This window comes from Rhineura floridana, chromosome 3, assembly GCF_030035675.1.
Source record: "Rhineura floridana isolate rRhiFlo1 chromosome 3, rRhiFlo1.hap2, whole genome shotgun sequence".
Lineage (NCBI taxonomy): Eukaryota > Metazoa > Chordata > Lepidosauria > Squamata > Rhineuridae > Rhineura > Rhineura floridana.
Window position 1 is genome coordinate 220920443 of NC_084482.1, and position 22193 is coordinate 220942635.

The window sequence follows — 22193 nt, forward strand, 5'->3', positions numbered from 1 at the left end:
ACAAAGGCTCTTACCATATATGGAGCGAGAAATGCCAGACATCCAAGCTAGATTTAGAAAGGGAAGAGGCACCAGAGATCATATTGTAGTTTGTGAAGGGTGCTGAGAGGAGACTCCTATTCCACTGAGAGAGCTCCAGTGGCCAGACTGGTTTAACAGTTAGCCACTCTGATTGATGCTCTGTGAGGGGAACAGGGCGTCTCCTAGCAACTCTCAGCACCCTTCACTAACTACATTTCCCAGGATTCTCTGAGGGAAGCCATGACTGTCTCAAGTGAAATCAAGTCAGCTGTGGGTGTGGCCCCCTGATTACCCAAGCCCAGCAGCTGTGAGTCTGGCTTTTAGAACAATGACAGTTGGTTCTTACTGAACATGTCCCACATTATCATTGGGTCCCAGCCAAAATTTTTTAAACTAATTAAAAATCAGCCAGGCATTTCAATATGGGAATTCCTGCCTTCTCTTGACCCTTTCCTGCCGGAACAAAGGTCCCCACTTGCTGAATCTGCTCCAAAAGCCCTTTCAAGGTTGCTGCTGCAATTCCTGCTTTCCCGGGATCCCTACTAGCTGAGGGAACGGGCCTTGTTCCAGCTGCCAAGGACCCTTTCTCAGGGTCCCTCTTGCCTGCTGCCTTTGCTGTGTCCCTTTGCTGAGTCCTTCAAGAAACCTGGTCCCCGAGTTCAGCAGTTGTGCAACTGACCTCCCAGTCAGTAATCTTCACACTTCTGATTCCCAGAAAATGGCATTCAGAGGCATACTGCTTCCCAGAGAGAAACTACAGGGAAGCATCATTAACAATTGCATAACATGGATTAGTTACACAACATGGATTAGTTTGAAGTTACCAGACCATTGATATATCTGGCCCAGAACTATCTATCCCAACAAACTGCCTCCCCCAATAATTTAAGCAGAGCTTTTCTGCAGCTTTGCTGCCTTTCCTAAAGGCCCTTCTATTGCCTGGAGAAGCCATTTGGCTATGTGACCGCTGACAAAACCCAATTCTCACTCCTTTTCTCTATGCGCACCAGATGACAGTGAGGTCCTTCATTTGCCTGCTAGGAAATAGCACTGAGACCAGATGAGACTGTGGAGTGAAATCAGTTTGGAAAATGTATTTAAAATACATCAGCAGAAAACTAGTGAATTCATTCTTCTTTATGAAAGATGTTAGAATAGCCAATACAAAAAACATCTAAGCAAAATAAAAACCATATTATACACAAAAATACATTTTTAGTTATTTATCTTAATAAAATGTGTACACTGCAGAAGAATTTTATAAAGAATAGAAAATGTACATTAAAATAGTTAATAAAAATCAACATTTAAAAAACACTAAAAATCAATAAAATCAACAGTTAAAGGTATGCTAAACTAAACTATATGAAAACACCGAGTAAGGAGACCATTAGAAACAAGGACTAGTATTATTTTATTTTCATTTAGAAATCACTTCCCAGAAAGTATCTCAAAAATACCAACAATAAAAAAAACATTTCATATGCAAACCAATTAAAAACATTTTAAAATCCCACAGAGATCCTCGGTGATGCAGAGTGGTAAGCGGCAGTAATGCAGTTGAAGCTCTGCTCAGGTCTGCAGTTCGATTCCAACAGAAGGAGGAAGTCGAATCTCCGGTAAAAGGGGTCGAGGTCCACTCAGCCTCCCGTCCATCCGTGGTCAGTAAAATGAGTGCCCGGCATATGCTGGGGGGTAAAGAAAGACCGGGGAAGGAACTGGCAGTCCCACCTCATATATACGGTCTGCCTAGTAAACGTCGCAAGACATCACCCTAAGAGTCGGAAACGACTCGCACTACAAGTGCAGGGACACCTTTACCTTCTAAAATCCCACAGAAACAGTAATAAAGCTCTGCCCTTAAAAGGTTTGTTGAAAAAGGAAGGTCTTCTATAGGCACCACACAAAAAAACACCTGTCTGATATGTAACAGGAGGAAGTTCAAAAAAGTAGATGCCACCACACAAAAGGCCAGGTTTCTCTATCATGCAGAGTGGCCTTCCTAATGAGATGGTATGCGTAAGAGGCCATCTTCTGCAGACTTCAGTGATGGGCTGCATATATAACAGGTGAGATAATCTTTTAAGCATCCTGGCCCCAACCTGTATAGGGCTTTAATCTATGTAGCCTGCAAGATGAAGAATAAAGCTCCCATTCAAGTTCTTTTCATACTCCCTAAATTTCAATTGTTTCTACTGTGTATCCCCTGTGATGTAAGCCTACTGCTTTCATTGAATCTCTTTCCATACTCCGTGCATTAAAAAAGTTACTCCACAGTGCTTTTTCATGCGAAGTAAGTGTGCTCTGACTGAACCTCTTTCCACTCACTACATTTAAATGGTTTCTCCCGTGTGGCTTCGGTGATGTAAAACAAGGCTACTGCTTACACTGAAGCTTTTTCCACACTACCTGCACTTAAACGGTTTCTCCCCTGTATGGGTTCTTTCATGTACAGTACGGCTATAGCTCTGACTGAAGCTCTTTCCACACTCCCTGCATTTAAATGGTTTGTCCCCTGTGTGGGTTCTTTCATGTACAGTAAGGCTACTGTTCTGACTGAAGCTCTTTCCACACTCACTGCATTTAAATGGTTTCTCGTCTCTGTGGGTTCTTTCATGTAAAGTAAGGCTACTGCTCTGACTGAAGCTCATTCCACACTCCCTGCATTTAAATGGTTTCTCCCCTGTGTGGGTTCTTTGATGTGAAGTAAGGTGACCACTCTGACTGAAGCTCTTTCCACACTCGTTACATTTAAATGGTTTCTCCCCTGTGTGGGTTCTTTGATGTGAAGTAAGGTTACTGCTCTGACTAAAGCCCTGTCCACACTCCTTGCATTTAAATGGTTTCTCCCCTGTGTGTGTTTGGTGATGTAATTTCAGGCTAAAGCTTACTCTGAAGCTCTTTCCGCACTCACTGCATTTAAATTGTTTCTCCCCTGTATGGGTTCTTTGATGAAAAGTAAGGTGACTGCTCTGACTGAAGCTCTTTCCACACTCCCTGCATTTAAACGGTTTCACCCCTGTATGGGTTCTTTCATGTACAGAAAGGCTACTGCTCTGACTGAAGCTCTTTCCACACTCCCTGCATTTAAATGGTTTGTCCCCTGTGTGGGTTCTTTCATGTACTTTAAGGCTACTGCTCTGACTGAAGCTTTTTCCACACTCCCTGCATTTAAATGGTTTCTCGCCTGTGTGGGTTCTTTCATGTAAAGTAAGGCTACTGCTCTGACTGAAGCTCATTCCACACTCACTGCATTTAAATGGTTTCTCCCCTGTGTGGGTTCTTTGATGTGAAGTAAGGTGACCGCTCTGACTGAAGCTCTTTCCACATTCGTTACATTTAAATGGTTTCTCCACTGTGTGGGTTCTTTGATGTGAAGTAAGGTGACTGCTCTGACTAAAGCCCTGTCCACACTCCTTGCATTTAAATGGTTTCTCCCCTGTGTGTGTTTGGTGATGTAATTTCAGGCTAATGCTTACACTGAAGCTCTTTCCGCACTCACTGCATTTAAATGGTTTCTCCTCTGTGTGTGTTCTTTCATGTAATCTAAGATTACCACTCTGACTGAAGCTCTTTCCACACGCTTTGCATTTAAATAGCTTCTCCCCTGTGTGGGTTCTTTGATGCAAAGTAAGGTCACTGCTCTGACTGAAGCTCTTTCCACACTCACTGCATTTAAATTGTTTCTCCCCTGTATGGGTTCTTTGATGCAAAGTAAGCTTATTTCTCTGACTGAAGCTCTTTCCACACTCCCTGCATTTAAATGGTTTCTCCCCTGTATGGGTTCTTTGATGCGAAGTATGGTGACCGCTCTGACTGAAGCTCTTTCCACACTCCTTGCATTGAAATGGCTTCTCCCCTGTGTGGGTACTTTGATGTGAAGTAAGCTTACTTCTCTGACTAAAGCCGTGTCCACACTCCATGCATTTAAATGGTTGCTCCCCTGTGTGTGTTCTTTGATGTGAAGTAAGCTTACTTCTCTGACAAAAGCCCTGTCCACACTCCCTGCATTTAAATCGTTTCTCCCCTGTGTGTGTTCGGTGAAGTAATTTCAGGCTACTGCTTACACTGAAGCTCTTTCCGCACTCACTGCATTTAAATGGTTTCTTCCCTGTATGGGTTCTTTGATACGAAGTAAGGTGACTGCTCTGACTGAAGCTCTTTCCACACTCCTTACATTTAAATGGCTTCTTCCCTGTGTGGGTTCTTTGATGTAAAGTAAGCTTACTTCTCTGACTGAAGCTCTTTCCACACTCCCTGCATTTAAATGGCTTCTCCCCTGTATGGATTCCTTGATGCAAAGTAAGGTGACCGCTCTGACTGAAGCTCTTTCCACACTTCATGCATTTAAATGGTTTCTCCCCTGTGTGTTTTCGGTGATGTAATTTAAGGCTACTGCTTAGACTGAAGCTCTTTCCACACTCTCTGCATTTAAAAGGTTTCTCTCCTGTGTGGGTTCTTTTATGTGAAGTAAGATGATCATTCTGAGTAAAGCTTTTTCCACATTCCCTGCATTTAAATGGTTTCTCCCCTGTGTGGGTTCTGTGATGTGAAGTAAGGCTATTTTTTACACTGAAGCTCTTTCCACATTCCATGCATTTAAATGGTTTTTCTCCGGTGTGTGTTCTTTGATGAAAACTATGACAAGTAGAGGATTTCTTGCTCCCGTTCTCTGGCTGCTTTCTTTCAGACATTTTTGGTCCCCTGTGATTTCCAAATATCTCTTTTTGACTCTCAGCCTTGGCTATTACCAGTGGAACCATCTGTGGTTTTCTATAATTCTCATTCTGCCGGTCACCTGCTGAGGGGGAAGAGGGTTGAAAAAAACACATTGGAATTTCAAGGCAAAAACAAAGCATTTCATCACAGATGAAGCCCAATTATCTGCTTCTCTATTTTTACATCTCCATTATTCTCCCCCTTTTATCTTTGCATGGCCCTCCCTCCCTACTCAATATCTATATAAACTCGCTGACAAAACACCTCTCGGCAGTAAACTCTCACCCTCCTGTCTTGGCAAAGAGACACTTAACCTGTCTTCTATATGCCGAAGACATTGCCCTGTTATGCCAAACGCAGGTGGGCTTACGTTGTCTCTTAAGAGAACTTGCCTCCTTTTGTGTGGATGAACTTTTGAGAATTAACTATGCGAAATGTAAGGTTTTAGTTTTTGCCAAAAGTAGACATAAACACCGCTGGCAAATTGACAACCATATTATTGACCAAGTCAACGCCTTCAGTTACCTTGGCATTGCATTCCATCCCTTAGGTTTTTGGAATGTGCATTTTGTCCAGTCTGCTGCGACTGCACAGAAATCAGCCAGAGCTTTACTGACCTTCTTTTATACAAAGGGTGGTCAGTACATTCCGGCAGCAGTCCAGTATTCAATGCGAAGGTGCTTCCTCAACTGCTTTACGGGACCCAAATTTGTAGTGGACGCAATTACGCATTGTTGGACAGAGTACAATCTAAATTCATGAGGTCCGTTTTGGGCGCTCCAAGATGTGTCCCCAATGTGACCTTACGCTTGGAATTAGGTGCCCTTCTGATTGAGACCCACGCTTGGATATTAAAATTTAACTACTGGATGAAGCTGCTATTTTTACCCACGGGATTGCCCCCATTAACTTTGGAAGATTCCTTCCAATCTCAATGGCAATGGGTAATGATTCACAAACTCAGAACTCTCGGTTTTTCGCTCCCAGCGATTGGTGCCCTAGGCCATACGACCGCTAAAACAACAATTATCCAACGCCTCAAAGATGTTGAGTATCAGAACAACATGAGCCTAGTTGCCGCTTATTCACAATGCAGTATTAATGTAAATCCCTGTAACTTGGCCACTTACATTTCAAGTTTATCTACCCCAAAACTCAGGAGAGCTTTTACCCTGGCACGATTCAATGTTCTGCCCTCGGCACTAATGGAGGGTAGATACAGGGGAGTCGATTATTATGATCGAACTTGCCCCTGTGGAGCAGATGCGGTGGAGACAGTGAGCTATGTACTACTTTGCTGCCCTTTTTATTCAGATCTCCGCCTTAAGTTCATCTCCCCACTTTTATGTAATCTTCCTCTGAGCCCAGAAGCTATGATTTTACAATATTTAACAGCAGATTCAAAATCACGGATCACTCTGAGGTCGCCTCGTTCTGCACAGCTGCTATGGCTCGCAGGAGGGATCTAATGCGATGTCTATTAGGTCAAGGTTTTAGCTAGATTACTATGTGGACCCGGTTTTAGCTTTTTAGCTTTCTCACTGCAATGATACTGTATTGTATTCTATCTCCACTCTGATATTCAGAGGATCCGTAATTATACCGCTGGTCTTGGACCGTAATAAAGATTTTACGTTATCTTTGCATGGCCAGATGAAAGCAAGGTTACCTGAATATCCTACAGTCTCACACAGCAACATAAATTCCTTTCAGGTCCATATAACACTTGATGTCACTAAGCCCAGATTTGTCTGGGTTTCCTCCTACTGCCATACAACTGTGATATATATTTCTAAAATAGTATGCAATGAAAAGTGGGGTGCGGGGGATGAGAAGGGCAGCAAGTCTGCAGAACAGGACAAATTGGGCACAGCTCACTTCTCCTTGATTCTTAATAATTTGACTGCAGTCAAAAGAGCCGGTCAGACAGAAATATAGGAACAAATGAAGTTGTGATATACTGAATCAGACCCCTGGTCCCTCGAGCTCAGTACTGTCAATACTGGCTGGCAGCTGCGCTGCAGGTTTTCAGATAAAGACACTTCCAAATTCCACCTGAAGATTCAAGGGATTAAACTTAGCTGAGCTAAGACAGGGATGGCCAAAGACCAACACTACACGAGTTTGCAATGATGATCTGAACCGTAAGGGGAATGCCCGACTGATCTCTCCCCTTCATCAAAGCCCTGTCCAATTAGATCTTGTTCTTCCAGCCAAGAGACTAAGACCAGGTTTGACATTTCTTTCAAAGATACAGATAAACTAGTTAGTTCTGAACTGAAATTATTCTCCTCTTTCCAAAACAAAGAACGATCTTAGATCTCCTGGAGATGAATAGCACAGGGACATGTAGATCCAAATGTCTCTTGTGGACAAGAAACTGTTCAAAAACCTCAATTCAGTGACACTGTGGAAACCAATCCAGCTATCTTAATTTGGGGGATTTCTCAGCAGATGGGAAGGAAACTTCAACCTGGATGCCATTCCCCCTCCTTATATGAACAGCCTGGCTGGATCAGACCACAGGCCTATCTATTCCAGCATCCTCACAGTGCCAAAGTGGATGCAGATGGGAAGTCTACAGGGAGCACGTGAAGGCATCACTCAGCTCCAGCTGTTCTGATTCCAGAGATATCACATCTATTTATTCATTTATAGGCTCTTTGTATACCGCTATTTCATTAGAAACGTCAAAGCAGTTTACAACACGATAAGAAAAGGCAACCACCATAAATTAAAAACATCAAATATACAATAAAAACAAAGGTCAAGTGTTGTGAAAAGAGCATGCTCTTAATTGCCTGCCTGGTGCAACAGAACGGTTTTCAGCAGGCGCTTCGAAGTTTAAACAGAAGACGCCTGCTGAACCTCTGTTGGCAGAGCTTTCCAGAGAACTGGGCCGATGACACTGAAGGCTCGATTTCATGTCAACGTTCAAATCATTTAAACTCTATAAAATCTAGTTTCAAAGGAGATGAAGCTTCATCATGGATAGGGAGTAATTTACAAATGAATGCAAGCAAGAGTGAATTTGTTACAAGAAATTTTAAATGTCTCTATGCAAAGCACAGTAGCAAGCTGGAAGATGCAAAGGGAGACATCCTGGTTTGCTCCAAGAAAGCTAAATTGAGGAAGGTAACCTGGAAAGAAGGTGATGTGGAAGGCTAGTGACCAACTAATTTCAGAGATGAAAGGGAGACATCCTGGATAAACTGAGGAAGGTAACCTGGGACGCACGTGCAAGAAAGGAAGATGCTTTAAATGCAATTATAATGCCAATATAGAGGTACTGATTAAACAGAAATTATAACTTTAGGGTTTCTATAGGTTTCAATTAATCATAAAATGGCATCAGTATTTGTTAGGGAAAAGCTTTAAAAAAGCAGGTCACTTTGGGTCACCAATGATTGATATTTGAGGTTTAGAAAGTCTCGAAGGTCACAAAAAGCAAAACCAAAAGGAGATAGAAACCACAAAGTTTAATCTCAAAAAGTCAAACAAGCGTGCACTTTGAAAACAACTTATGTAGTCAGGGGCAGACACTTTGCAGGAAAGAAGGAGATGTGGAAGGCTAGTGACCAACTAATTTCAGAGATTTGACATTAAAACATCTTTAAGTAAGAGGGGGGAACATCGGTGAGGGTATATAAAGAACACGTCATCACTCCCTGACCATCCAGAGGCAGATCCTATGTTCTCTGAGCTACCACTTAGTCCCAGCAGCCTGGGCATTGCTTTTGGAGCATGGGGGTGCCCCTCTGCTGAGTTCCTCAACTCGCAGAGTAAGGAAGATCTTCCGTGCCTACAAGCTACTTCATTGCTGCTAAGGATCCATTGGAGAAGCTTTGCTGATCTGAGAGCAAGTGTGCATGCTTGTAATTTTCCTCTTTCCTCTTTGAAGAAAGCATTTATATTTGATGTCACACATTTGATTACTGCTGAAAATAGAGAGTGCTTCAAAGGCACATAGCACGCGCTATTGCAACCCTACACCTATGTGGGGGAAGCGTGGGGTATTTGAGGTGTTGGGGTACTCCCTCTAGGTTCCTGTTGACCACCAAGATTCAGTGTTGTGAAATCCTTCTACAGCTTCCCTGAGTCATCTTTCAAGTCCATACCTACTGATCTCTCCCTTTCATCAGAGCCACATACAACTGGATCATGCTCTTCCAGCCAAGAGGTGAAGCCTAGTTTTGACATTCCCAAATTATCCTCTCCTCCCCAAAGCAAACAAAGATTTTAGATCTGGAACTGATTAGTACAGGGACCCAAGTTATCCTCCTGACCAGTTGCCTGGAGGTGTACATAAATCTCCACTCAGGGGCTCTGTGGAAACCAATCCAGCCATCTTAATTTGGGGGATTCCTCAGCAGGTAGAAAAGAAACTTCAACCTAGCGGCTCTTCCTCAGAACAGCCCTGTTGAATCAGACCACAGGCCTATCTAGTCCAGCATCCTCAAAGTGCCTGATCAGATGCGAATGGGAAGTCTACAGGGAGGACAAAGGCACCACCCTCCGATCTGACATAAGATGTGTGGCAGATAAGGGTGAGGCTTCAAAAGAACCAACAGCACCTTGAAATGGGCTGCCAATTCCTCCTTTGCTGGACTGGGGCGCACTTGCACCTGCCAGTCAGCTGATCAGTGATTGAATGAGTCTTTGCTCAAGGAAGGGGAAGCTGTTTCCATTGGATGGAAATCACTTCTCCCTCCCAGCGCTGCTCTGTGAAGCAGCCCCATTCAGCTCCTGAAGTTGAAAGAAGCAGTGTGGGGTGGCGAGCCAAGGGCTCAGCTTGGCTATGGGTGCCTGTTCCCTTTCGGAAGCCACTGCTTTTTAGAAAGATCGGCTGTGCATGGGACTTCTCTGGCAGGCAGCACATCCGAAAGGCACCATTTTCCCCTCCCCCCTGCTCAATGAAAGGAGGGGGAAGGGTGCTTCAGAGAGCACTTTGCAGCTTTAAGACAGTCACTGTGCTCCCAACGGGGCAAGGGTTGCACTCAGGTCCTCCTTGCTTGCTTCCTATAGGCATGCTGCCATTGGCCTGATCCACCAGGCTCTTCTTAAAGACATCAAAGATGTTCTCCAGGAGAACTCACACTCTGATTAATCTGCAACAAATCATATTACACAGGAACTGAAAAATCCTACAATTTCCAAACCAAAATGGGGCCTCAACGCAGCTGAACATCTACCTGTTGATGTCGCATCTTTGGGATACTGGATAAAGGGATCTTTTCCTTCTTCCCAACACGAATGGAGGTCCGACTCTTTGAAGGAAATAGACAAGACTAGTTACTTTTGACCAGAAAATATTCAGCCCTTACAAACAGAGATTTTTATAGATAAGAAAAGGTATAATTTTGATCTGGTAAGTCCTGCTCTCGGTGAATAGAACAGAGTTGTGTGGACCAAGTAGGGTCAGTCTGGCACTTGTGAACATGCGTCCACTGGGCATGAAGCTCGTCTTGAAATGCTTGTTGGGGGTGAACCTAGTAAAGCCAGCTTCTTAGTAGGCTGCAAAGTACTAGGGCAGAACCTAGTAAAGTCAGCAACAGTGGATGCAATTCACTGTGTCACAGGCCACCTGTATTTATAGAAATTGGCCATCTCAAGTTCTTTATAATTGATTTACATAAAATTATGTGTGGAAAAGTAGCGCAAACAATACAAGCCAAAACATGAGTAAAAAGACAAGCTGCCAGTTAAAGTGTCTTTTTTCCTTTGAGTTTTGTTTACAGTAGTTCCAAAATAAATTCTTTCCCGTAAAGTATCAACATTGTATAAGGAGTCCGGGCATTCAGCCAATGATCATGTCTATATATGGCTGAAGCTGTACAGGGGTGAGTCAGGAGAACTTATCAGAATACAACATCAGCATCAAGATGCAGGTTAGGATGAGAGTTCAAATGATGGAAACAAGAGCATAGTAGTAATATGAGCATGAACTGACAGAGTCTAGATCAGGGTTTCCCAACCTTTGGTCCACAGATGTTGCTGGACTACAGTTCCCATAATTCCTGACCATTGGCCATGCTGGAGGGGGCTGATGGGAGTTGTAGTCCCACAACATCTGTGGCTCAAAGGTCGGGAAACCCTGGTCTAGATAGATACAAACTAGAGCTATAGAAGACAGACAGCCTTGGGGATTTTTACCAGTTGTCCGTGACACTGGTCGAAGAAAGAACCACCTGCTCTGAGTGTTAAGGTCCACACGCAGCAAAGGTGAGATCACTCCTTTTCAGATGGAAATCAATGTGACCTATGCTGTCCTTTGAAATGCAACACATTAGCGTACATCCCCTTTGTATGTGCTGTGTAAGACCTATGTTCTGATATGTGGCTATGTCCACAAACTATAGTAAATTAGACGTGTTAATTATAAATAGACACTGATAAAGATTTCCTTTGTTGATCGGCCATTAGATATTTCTAGACCTAAAAAGATTTTTGGCTGGGATCTCTGGCCACTTGGTTTACCTGGTCAGACCTAACTGCCGGCAAAAACTGATGGGTAAAAGTAGCCTAAGGAGTAAAATTGGTCTTCTCAGCTGAGATGACATTGCAAGTCGTATGCACAGGACATGACCTGGTCAGGAGAGAGAACTCCCTCGGCTAACCAATGTGGGAATCTGCTTTGAAACCTTTCCCAAAAGTGGATAAAACTGAACTCCTGGTCCCACTCTGGGTTCCAGTTTGTGCGGTTCCTTTTGCTGCTTGAAATCTATCTTAGCCCCAGATGTCAACCGGGGACTGACTCCATCACCCTCCCCTGCTTTTCCTTCCCTACCTCAGCTTCCTGCCTTCTCTCGACCCTTTCCTGCTGCAGCAAAGGTCCCGTCAAGGGCGCTGCTGCAATTCCTGCTTTCCTGGGATCTCTGCTAGCTGAGGGAACGGCCCTTGTTCCAGCTGCCAAGGAGCCTTTCTCGGGGTCCCTCTTGCCTGCTGCCTTTGCTGTGTCCCTGCCTGAGTCAAAGAGTCTCTGTGATCCATTTCTGTTTCCAGACTTCCCACCAGGGCTGGCAAAGCTAAATCTTGCTCTCTGTCCTGTCTTCTGGACAAAAGCTGACCTTTGGGCAGAGGAAGGAAGAGGGAGGAGGCAGGAGGTGCTCCCGGGAGCATCTCTTCCCACTGGGAGGTTAGAGTACAAGGCACAGAGTGTCAATGATCTGTTGAGGATGCAGGAGAAGATGCTCTGCTGGAGTTTGGGAGCCCCTGCCCTCTCCTCCTCCTGCTGCAAGGTAAGATTTTTCATCATGGGGCAGCAGAAGGCGGCAGGGAGGGGCACTTTTCGCACTGAATGATCAAAAAGCCCCAAGAACAGAGGAAGCTGCATTCTACCAGATCAGAGAGTTGGTCCATCTAGTCCCGCCTGCTTACAGCAACCAGCTGTGGATGTCACGCAGAGAAAAATCTTTCCCAGCACCTCCTACCGGATCCTTTCACCCCTCTTGGAGCTGCCAGGGACTAAACCTCGGACCTTCTACATGCAAAGCAGGTGTTCCCCTTCTGAGCTGCAGTCCCTCCCCAAATATCCAGGGCCCAGGCACCCATTTCCACGACAGCATCCGTGCAGTGGAAGGTTAAATAGCACAGGTGCTAAATCCATACCTTCAACATTCATCAGTCAAGGGGGAAAAGTGCCCTTACCGAGAGAGGCCACCGTCTCATAATTCTCCTCCATGACTTCCCTGTGCAGAACTCTTTGGCCAGGATCCAGCAGGGCCCATTCCTCCTCCGTGAAATACACGGCCACCTCCTCAAAGGTCACAAGACCCTGGAAGGGCAACAGATCCTGGAAAAAGAAGAAGAGGCAGTTTTTCCAACATGTACCATTTGCTCAGCCAAAAACTTGAATAGCTTTCAAAGAAGATTGGACAAATCCATGGAGGATCAGGCCATCAGTGGCTACGAGCCACAATGGCAATGCATTGCCTCCACTGCCAGAGGCAGTATGCTGGGAATGGCAACAGAGCAGGACACTTGGCAGCTACACTTTGGTTCATATCGTACTAATAGCCTGACCAGTGGGGCACGCTGGGATTAATTAATTAATTAATTTTATTGCATTTATATACAACCCCATAGCCGAAGCTCTCTGGGTGGTTTACCACAAAAGCAATATAGAAATCTAAAAATACATTTTAAAAAGCAATTTAAAAGCACATGCTAAAATGCCTGGGAGAAGAGGAAAGTCTTGACCTGGCGCCGAAAAGATAACAGTGTTGGCGCCAGGCTCACCTCATCACAGAAATCATTCCATAATTTGGGGGCCACCACTCAGAAGGCTCTCTCCCTTATTGCCAGACTCCAAGTTTCCCTCAGAGTGGGCACCCAGAGGAGGGCCTTAGATGTTAAGCGTAGTGTACGGGTGGGTTCGTGTCAGGAGAGGCATTCCATCAGGTATTTTGGTACCAAGCCGTGTGACTCTCTTGAAGCTGTCCCACTCTCTTTTTCTTTGCATTTCTTTAGTACAGTTACTTTTTATTTAGCTTTTGTGGGGGTGAGTATTTCTGGATTTTACACTGCTCAGACACAATTGCAGGGCAGAGCTTGATTGACTCTCGAAAAAGATCCCACCTCTCCAAGAGTGTATTTTAGGAGTTTTGCCAGAGTTCTGCCAGACACGTGTCACCGAATCACAAGTGGGGCGAGTGCTCATGTGTTCAGGTCCTGCTTGCAGGCTTCCCACAGGCATCTGGTCGGCCACTGCAAGAACCGGCTGCTGGAACAGACGGGCTATTGGCCTGATCCGGCAGGCTCTCCTTATGCAGCCTCAGAGGTAGTTTTCTCCCAGAGCCCTCCCCTCTATGCTCAGGGAGACACACCCCAGCTGTCCCCTCGGTCTCTCCCCCAATGATCCTCCCCTTACCTGATTGGGCTGCCCGGCTGCTCTTTCCACTCTATCCCACAAAAGAGACAATCCGGACGGTGCCTCTGAGGCCATGGCGCTGCCTGAGAGGGAGGAGTAAACTGGGCCAGCTCTGGGACTCCCACAGCTTTCACCACGATGCACGTTTCGTAGGGAGCAGCTCTCAAGGGCCTGCAGGGGAGAGACGGAGGATGGGAGGGATTTCATCCTTCATGCAAATTTGGGTTCCAGAGATTTGAATGTTATAAGCAGCCTCAATCCAAATAAATAAATTGCACGTCCCTTTGTTGTTTTTCCCCACAATGCTTGATCTGCAAAAGGCCTTAAAGGCCCCAAATCTCTCTCAGAACATTCTCCAGTTTCTTCCAGACTTTTCTCCATGCTTGGGCACCTGTTGTGTCCTTTGCCACCCCCAGGAATTTCACCCATCTCGGACCCCTCACCTCTCATCTCTGCTTCTGCTTCCGCAAAGTCTTTAATTCCTGAGCCCCACAGAGTTTCTTCATCACATTGTGAACCATTTCAGGCTTTATTATTGGGCCTTTTCATCATGGATATAATTAAAAATTTAATCTGCACAGATATTAATTCCATGTCATCTCCCTGACAGTTGGCAAAAAAATAGGTTTTGCACACATTGTCAAGAAGTACTGGGGGTGAATTTGGTCAAATGACTCCATCTTGGAGCTTCCTGGGGATGCAAAACACCTCCAGTCTTTCCATCAGAAATATGGGGAGAGGAAAAATGAGATGCATTCAGTCTGGTTCAGCTCACTGGGTAATGAAAAGAGTATGAAGAACTACTTGCAATACATCCATTTCAAGATCAGCAGGACACGTTATTTGGTACCATCCACTTGTATAATCTGAGTTAACCTTTAGACATTTCTGGACTACAACTCCCATCATCCCTGGCGTTTTGCCATGTTGTCCAGGGCTGATGGGAGTTGGTCCAACCATACCTGGAGGGCACCAAGTTACAGAACACTACTCCAAGTTGGAGAGGTGATGCACAAGTTGAAAAGCTTAACAGCAAACTCACCACACAGGGTTGAGCAACTGGGGTAATAAGTTGATTTCCTTATTATAGGTTTATCCAAACATTTCAATATATTTTTATATTTCTGTGCAGGCTTTCCTCTAATGAGCTCACCGTGGGAAACATAATTTGTGCCCCTCCTTTTGTCTTCACAACAACACTGTCACTGGGCCCAGGACACCACCTGAATTTCACTCCTGAGCAGGGATTTGAACCTGGGTCTCTGTGGACATAGTTCAGCATTAAACTGTGATTCCAATACAATAGACACACACACTTCCACAGATGTGGAAGGTCCCACACAGAGTGGATGTCTGAAATCTAGAGTGGCACATAAAAGTTTATCCTCACGACTTCCAGGAAGGGTGATTTAGCCTGTGCCTGCTTTTGGGACGGGCTCCCGCCGCAAAAGAAGCTTATTCAGATATAAATCAGTCAAAACATTTTTTTTTTTGACTGATGAAACTTCTCCCGGGCAGGGAGAAACGAAGAGATTAACCTCAAAGCCTATTTTTGTTGGGAGGACTAGATTTCATTAATTTATGAGACGAGGTCCAGCCGACAAAGAGGGACGGATTTTCAACAAGCTCTATCTGATAAAGCGACACGTTCATCTTTTCTTCAAAGAGAGAACGGACTAACAGGCAAGCACCCTTCTTTCTATATTTTTTTTACTTGACTTAAATTGTTGCAGTAAAAGGAGATTTGCCAGATTGATCGGCTTTGGACATCTTCTCGGTGAGCTATAACTCTTCTCTGCTATTCACTAATTAACAGCTTATCTCTGTTTTTGTTGCAAAAAGCTGTCCTGGATTTGCATTCTAAAGATATACACAGAAGAGGGATTTCTATTCTTGATTTCTATTCTGAAGAATATTATATTGTCTGAGACTACTCTCTTTTTGGTTTATTTTATTTTGACGAATCTGTTTCCTGACGACGCCATTAATTGTTTCGATCCTGGGAACTACATTTGTTTTCTTAAGCATAGAGAGATAAGGCTGGCTGCTCTGTTTATACTGTGATGTCACCAAGTTTGGAGTATTAACCCAATTGTTGCTGAAATAAGAAGTGGTTCTCTTATATTTTTCTTTTAAAATGGCAATCAAGAAAGTGGCTGAGAATCTGGAAGTAATTATGTTTCAGAAAATAATGGATGAGATTGAGATAACGAAACGAACCCTGTGACAGGGTTGTAAGGAGCTGAAAATTGAATTGAGCAAAATGACGCAGGAGTTTAAAGAAATAGGGGTCCCTGTGAGAGAGGAGACCCTGGAGACTGGAACAAACGTGGAACAGGAAAAAGATCTGGAGTTTATGGATTTTAGAAATAAAATCTACTGTTTGGAATTCAATGTTATCTCTGAAGAAATTAATGAAGATATTAGAGATAAAGTTATCAATGGCATGGATAATCTTCTGGACTGGAATGATGTGATGGAGCCTAATATAGAGAAAACCTATGGAATTAACTGCAGCCATGTGACAATGGAAAAACTTTCAAGAGATGAGCCAGTACATTTTGTAAAAAAGAACAGAGATATGATTTTACAGCAGTATTCCAGCAACCTATTCAGAATGGATGGCAAGAAAATATTTGGGATAGAGGAAATTCCCATCAGACTCTTACTATATGACTATGGCTATGACAGCAAGATTATTACGGAATACTGATAATGGAAGATTGGACACTGAAATTACTGGACTTAACAAGACTATTGAAGATGGAAGATGGAAGATGGAACTAATAGGGATAATAGAATAATGGCTACTGAAATTATTGAACCTAACAGATTCTGATGAGATGGATTAATCGAAATGTTTATTTTGACTATGGTTATGACAATAAGATTATTATAATTATTAATGAGATGGATTAATCGACATGCTTATCTGGAGAAAAATTGATAGATATATTTCTTAAAGAATTGAAACCTCTCTTTGACTTTTTGTGGAAAGAATAAAGTAATGTTTATGAGATTTGATGATTAAGTAAGATAACTACTGGAGGAAAGTGATTTTATAATATGATTTAAGAGACAGGATTGTTATACATTGTAGACTTATAACTGATTTGATCTGTGACAAATGGGAAGTCAATATTTTACTTTTTATTTTTTTGTTTAACTATTTTTGATTTTGTTTTTTGTCTTTGAATGTTTTATGGTTTTGTCTTGTATGTTTTATGAAAATCTGAATAAAAATTATTGTAAAAAAAAAAAAAGTTTATCCTCACAACCATCCAGTGAGGTGGGCTGGGCTGAAAAAAAGTAGACCCACAGACCTGCATAGATCTGGGGGGGAGGGGTCTTAGACCCCTTACTTTTTTGGGAGCAGGCTCTTAGCAGTGTCCCCATGTCTCCAGCAACCTATGAGCCAATCAGCAAGAAAGGAGAGTGTATTAGCCACTGAGAAGAATCTTCTAACATGCTTAATTGTTCTTTCCTGATAATTAGAGTGAATCAGAGTGAAAGGAGGTGAAGCCAGCCGCTGAGACTCTTCTCAGTAGGTAACACTTTGCCCTTCCATGCTTTTCGCTTCTGGCTGTGGGAGAAGGCATTAACATGCATCTCATTCTCAACCCAGCAGGAACAGGATGGGAGGGGGCATCGCTATCATGAATGGACCCTGCACTTCTGAATTTGTCACTACACTACTGTAGAGATGTGAAGGCCCATAACAAAAGTGGAAAATTTGGGAGGGAAAGCAGTTTTTTTCTCTCCCCCCCCCCCCCGTGCACTGACACCGCTCCTTAGAGAGCTCTGTATTGCTGTCCTGGGCTCCTACTGGGAGGAAGGGCAGGATATAAATCTAATAATTAATTAATTGCGCTGAAGAAATGTCTGACTGGTTCCTGGCTACAAGAGACTCTACTATACAAATGTCAGTGACACATCCATAGCTCTACCCACTCTGGCATTTGACAGTAAATTGGCCCTTGGACTGCTGCTTGTGCGTAAATGTGAACCTCGGGTTGAAGAATATTCCCTAACCACTACATTAGCCACAGGCTCTCATCCAAGACCGCCTTACAGGGCTCTTGCGACCACTGCCCAGCTATTGTGCTTTGGACAGGGGGGACGCTGGCTGCCAGCACCCCCACAGATGAGCCAATCCTGCAAGAGAAGCTGAGATCCATCCCAAGGAGGCTTCGATGTTGGAGGGAAACTGACCAGCCCCTCTTCCAGTGGAGGAAATCCAAAAGGGGCTCTCCCTCCAGCTGTGGGGCAGAAAAGCAGCACAGCATTCTCCCCTCCCCGCCAATGTGCCCCCCAACAAGGCTGCATCAAGAGGTCCCCCTTTCCCCCCTGCCTGAGCTGTGTTCCATCCTTGGGGGGAATGGGCTCACCTGCAAAAGGGTTGGGGGGCAGATTCAGTGGAAACAGTTTTGGCCACACTTTGCCTCTGGACTGCGTGGATCAGGCCCCCTCCACACACTTTCTATGGGTTCCCAGAGGGAAGGGAGGGCTCTTCCATCACACCCTCCCCCTCCCAAAAAACAAATCTTCCTTCCCTCATCAGTCCCCTGTCAGGCCCAGGAATTGCAAAGGCAGCTCCCCTCCCCCAGCTGTGGCCCTCAAAACAACACAGACATCAACCCCCAACATACAGCCGCCCCCCAAGTGCCCCTCTGCAAAGCTGCATCCCCTTGCCCGGGCTCTGGCTTCCAAGACGGCCTTGCAAAGCCAACCCCGCGGCATTTTGCAAATGGATTGCATGCACCAGGGACCACCAGAGGAAAAGGAGGGAGTGGCCCCCCCTTCCCTCACCCCCCAACAAAAATACCAAATCCTCCCCCCCCCTTTGCACCTCTTTCTCCTCTGCACGAATTATTTCTTTACCCGGAATACGAATTAAGACAGCCCCCCCACTTCCCCTTCAATATTCCCTCCCCCCTCCATGTGATTAAGACTTCCTGCCTCTCTAGGAACCAGAACTCCTTGCCTTAACCCATCGGAGGACTAAGTGGCAAGAGCTGCTTCTGCCCCCCCAACTGCCAACATTTTCCTCCCTCCTTTCTGTCCCAATATTGCACCTCATCTTCCTCTCTTGCCTCCCGCAGAAGCAGTGGCAAGATAGGCGTGTGCGTGTGTGCTGTGTGATATATACAATATACACATTTGTGTGTAAAAAGTAAAGTGTTCAGGAGGGACGGTGTAAAAGCTGGAACGGAACACGCCGGAATGGGCTCTTTAGAAAAGAAATTGATGCCAAAAACACTAGGATGTGTTAGAGACACATGAGAACAACATTTAGGAACAAAAACCATCCCGATAGCATTTTTATCAACCCTTTAACAACCAAAATGCCCTCCGGAATGAATGAACAGCCCCGAACGGTGACTTCCCAGCAAGCCAGACCTCTGAAATTCACCAGTCCCACATGACTACATGGGATGCATGCAGTAAGACACAAAACATCCACGCAAACCACGTTCCGATACCCGTTTCGGGCTAGAATCCATTTTTACGTAAAAAAGCCCGGAACGGCGACTTCCCAATCAGCCAGACCTACCAAAATTCACCAACCACACATGTTGCTGCCTCTCCTTTTGTTGGGAAATGGGAGATAGCACAGGATGGCCCAGGAACCTCTGGGGTGATCAGCAATACCTTTTCTTGCTGTTTGTAGGTCCCCTAAGCAGCATTATTGGTGCTGCTATCAGGTTGCGAACGGCTGGTGAATTGGGGAGAGAGAGAGAAAGAGAGATTGGAGGGGCAAGTCGGCTGGCAGAAGGGGGAGAGAATAGAGTTTGCCTTCTGTGAAATAGATGTGCTATCACAGGGAAAAAAACTGGGTTCAAAGAAGTGCTCTTGTGTGCTTGGGCTCAGACTCCACCTCTGCCTTGTATTCAAGTTCTGGGCCAAACCTCACCAGTTTGCTTTCTGTGAAATGAGTTTCTGACACAACTACTTTCAAAATCAAGGTTATTAAAGTCTGGAACCTGTGGGAGGGACTCCTACTCATTGGGCAGAGCGCATGAGGTGGAGGCAGAAGAACTTTCCAGTCAAAAGGCTCTCAGGCAAGAAGGCTGGAGAACAGGACCTTGGACAGCCACTGCCAGTCTGAGGGCCAAACTAGAGGAGATACCAATCATGCAACAAACAATTGCACGATGAGCTTTGCAACACTAAATTGAAGGTGCAGGGCAGTTGATCCCTAGTGGGGTCCTGACATGCACCTGTTATTTACATTGGGAACAACAACAATAACACCAGCTCACCAGTCTAATCACTTTTACTGGCTAGATCCCAAGGAAGAGGCAGGAAGGGACAGGAACAGGAAGTGCTTCAAGCAACCTGGTCCCCGAGTTCAGCAGTTGTGCAACTGACCTCCCAGTCAGTAATCTTCACACTTCTGATTCCCAGAAAATGGCATTCAGAGGCATACTGCTTCCCAGAGAGAAACTACAGGGAAGCATCATTAACAATTGCATAACATGAATTAGTTACACAACATGGATTAGTTTGAAGTTACCAGACCATTCATATATCTGGCCCAGAACTATCTATCCCAACAAACTGCCTCCCCCAATAATTTAAGCAGAGATTTTCTGCAGCTTTGCTGCCTTTCCTAAAGGCCCTTCTATTGCCTGGAGAAGCCATTTGGCTATGTGACCATTGAGAAAACCCAATTCTCACTCCTTCTCTCTATGCACACCAGATAACAGTGAGGTCCTTCTTTTGCCTGCTAGGAAATAGCACTGAGACCAGATGAGACTGCGGAGTGAAATCAGTTTGGAAAATGTATTTAAAATACATCAGCAGAAAACTAGTGAATTCATTTTACTTTATGAAAGATGTTAGAATAGCCAATACAAAAAATATCTAAGCAAAATAATAAATAATAATAAATAAAATTTTATTTTTGAGTCGCCTATCTGGCCGAATAAACGGCCACTCTAGGCGACGTACAATGTCATGATAAAATACAATACAACCAAAAATATAATAATTAAAATTAAACAGCATTATCAACATTAGAAACTGACCCATCCCCAGAGACCCCATAGGCCTGCCTGAATAGCCAGGTCTTTAAGGCCCGGCGGAAACCTGTCAGGGAGGGGGTGTGGCGAAGATCGAAAGGAAATGAGTTCCAGAGGGTGGGGGCCACAATCGAAAATGCCCTCTTTCTAGTCCTCACCAGCCTAGCTGTTTTAACTGATGGGACCGAGAGAAGGTCTTGTGTGGCTGATCTTGTCAAGCAGCATAATTGGTGATGCTGGAAGCGCTTCTTCAGATAAACTGGGCAGAACTGTATAGGGTTTTTTTGTTTTTGTTTTTTTTTTACAATAATTTTTATTCAAATTTTCATAAAACATACAAAACAAAATCATAAAACATTCAAAGACAAAAAACAAAACAAAACAAAAATGATTAAACAAAAAAATAAAATGTTGACTTCCCATTTGTCACAGATCAAATCAGTTATAGGTCTACAATATATAACAATCCTGTCTCTTAAATTATATTATAAAATCACTTTCCTCCAGTAGTTATCTTAATTAATCATCAAATCTCATAAACATTACTTTATTCTTTCCACAAAAAGTCAAAGAGAGGTTTCAATTCTTTAAGAAATATATCTATCAATTTTTCTCCAAATAAACATGTCGATTAATCCATCTCATCAAAATCTGTTAGGTCCAATAATTTCAATAGCCATTATTCCATTATCCCTATTAATTTCATCTTCCATCTTCAATAGTCCTGTTAAGTCCAGTAATTTCAGTGTCCAATCTTCCATTATCAATATTCCATAATAATCTTGCTGTCGTAGCCATAGTCATATAATAAGAGTCTGATGGGAATTTCCTCTATCCCAAATATTTTCTTGCCATCCATTCTGAATAAGTTGCTGAAATACTGTTGTAAAGTCATATCTCTGTTCTTCTTTTTTACAAAATGCACTGGCTCATCTCTTGAGAGTTTTTCCATTGTCACATGGCTGCAGTTAATTCCATAGATTTTCTCTATATCAAGCTCCATCACGTCATTCCAGTCCAGAAGATTATCCAAGCCATTGATAACTTTATCTCTAATATCTTCATTAATTTCTTCAGAGATAACGTTAAATTCCAAACAGTAGATTTTATTTCTAATATCCATAAACTCCAGATCTTTTTCCAATTCCACATTTGTTCCAATCTCCAGGGCTTGTATCTTCCCTTTATTTTTTCTTTTCTCATCTCTGATCTCATTCTCCTCTCTCACAGGATCCCCTATTTCTTTAAGCTCCTGCGTCATTTTGCTCAGTTCAATTTTCAGCTCCTTACTGCCCTGTAGCAGGGTTTGTTTCGTTATCTCAATCTCATCCATTATTTTCTGAAACATAATTACTTCCAGATTCTCAGCCACTTTCTTGATTGCCATTTTTAAAACCACGAAAACAAAGCAAAACAAAAATAAAGAAGAACCACTTCTTATTTCAGCAACAATTGGGTTAATATTCCAGGCTTGATGACATCACAGTATAAACATGGCATAATTGGTGATGCTGGAAGAGCTCCTTCAGATAAACTGGGCCAGAACTGTATAGGGTTTT

At 43.8% G+C, this 22193-nt stretch overlaps 1 long non-coding RNA gene and 1 pseudogene across 1 annotated transcript; both read right to left on the reverse strand.

The window, feature by feature from the left end:
- Positions 1 to 1375: 1375 nt before the first annotated feature.
- The window catches only part of LOC133381718 (zinc finger protein 208-like), a 32774-nt pseudogene continuing 11956 nt past the window's right edge, over positions 1376 to 22193 (reverse strand).
- Positions 12394 to 18510, reverse strand: LOC133381733 (uncharacterized). The gene is made up of 3 exons (XR_009761719.1): positions 18459 to 18510; positions 13610 to 13780; positions 12394 to 12532 (listed from the first exon to the last, which is right to left on the reverse strand). It is a non-coding gene; the product is annotated as an uncharacterized LOC133381733 (long non-coding RNA).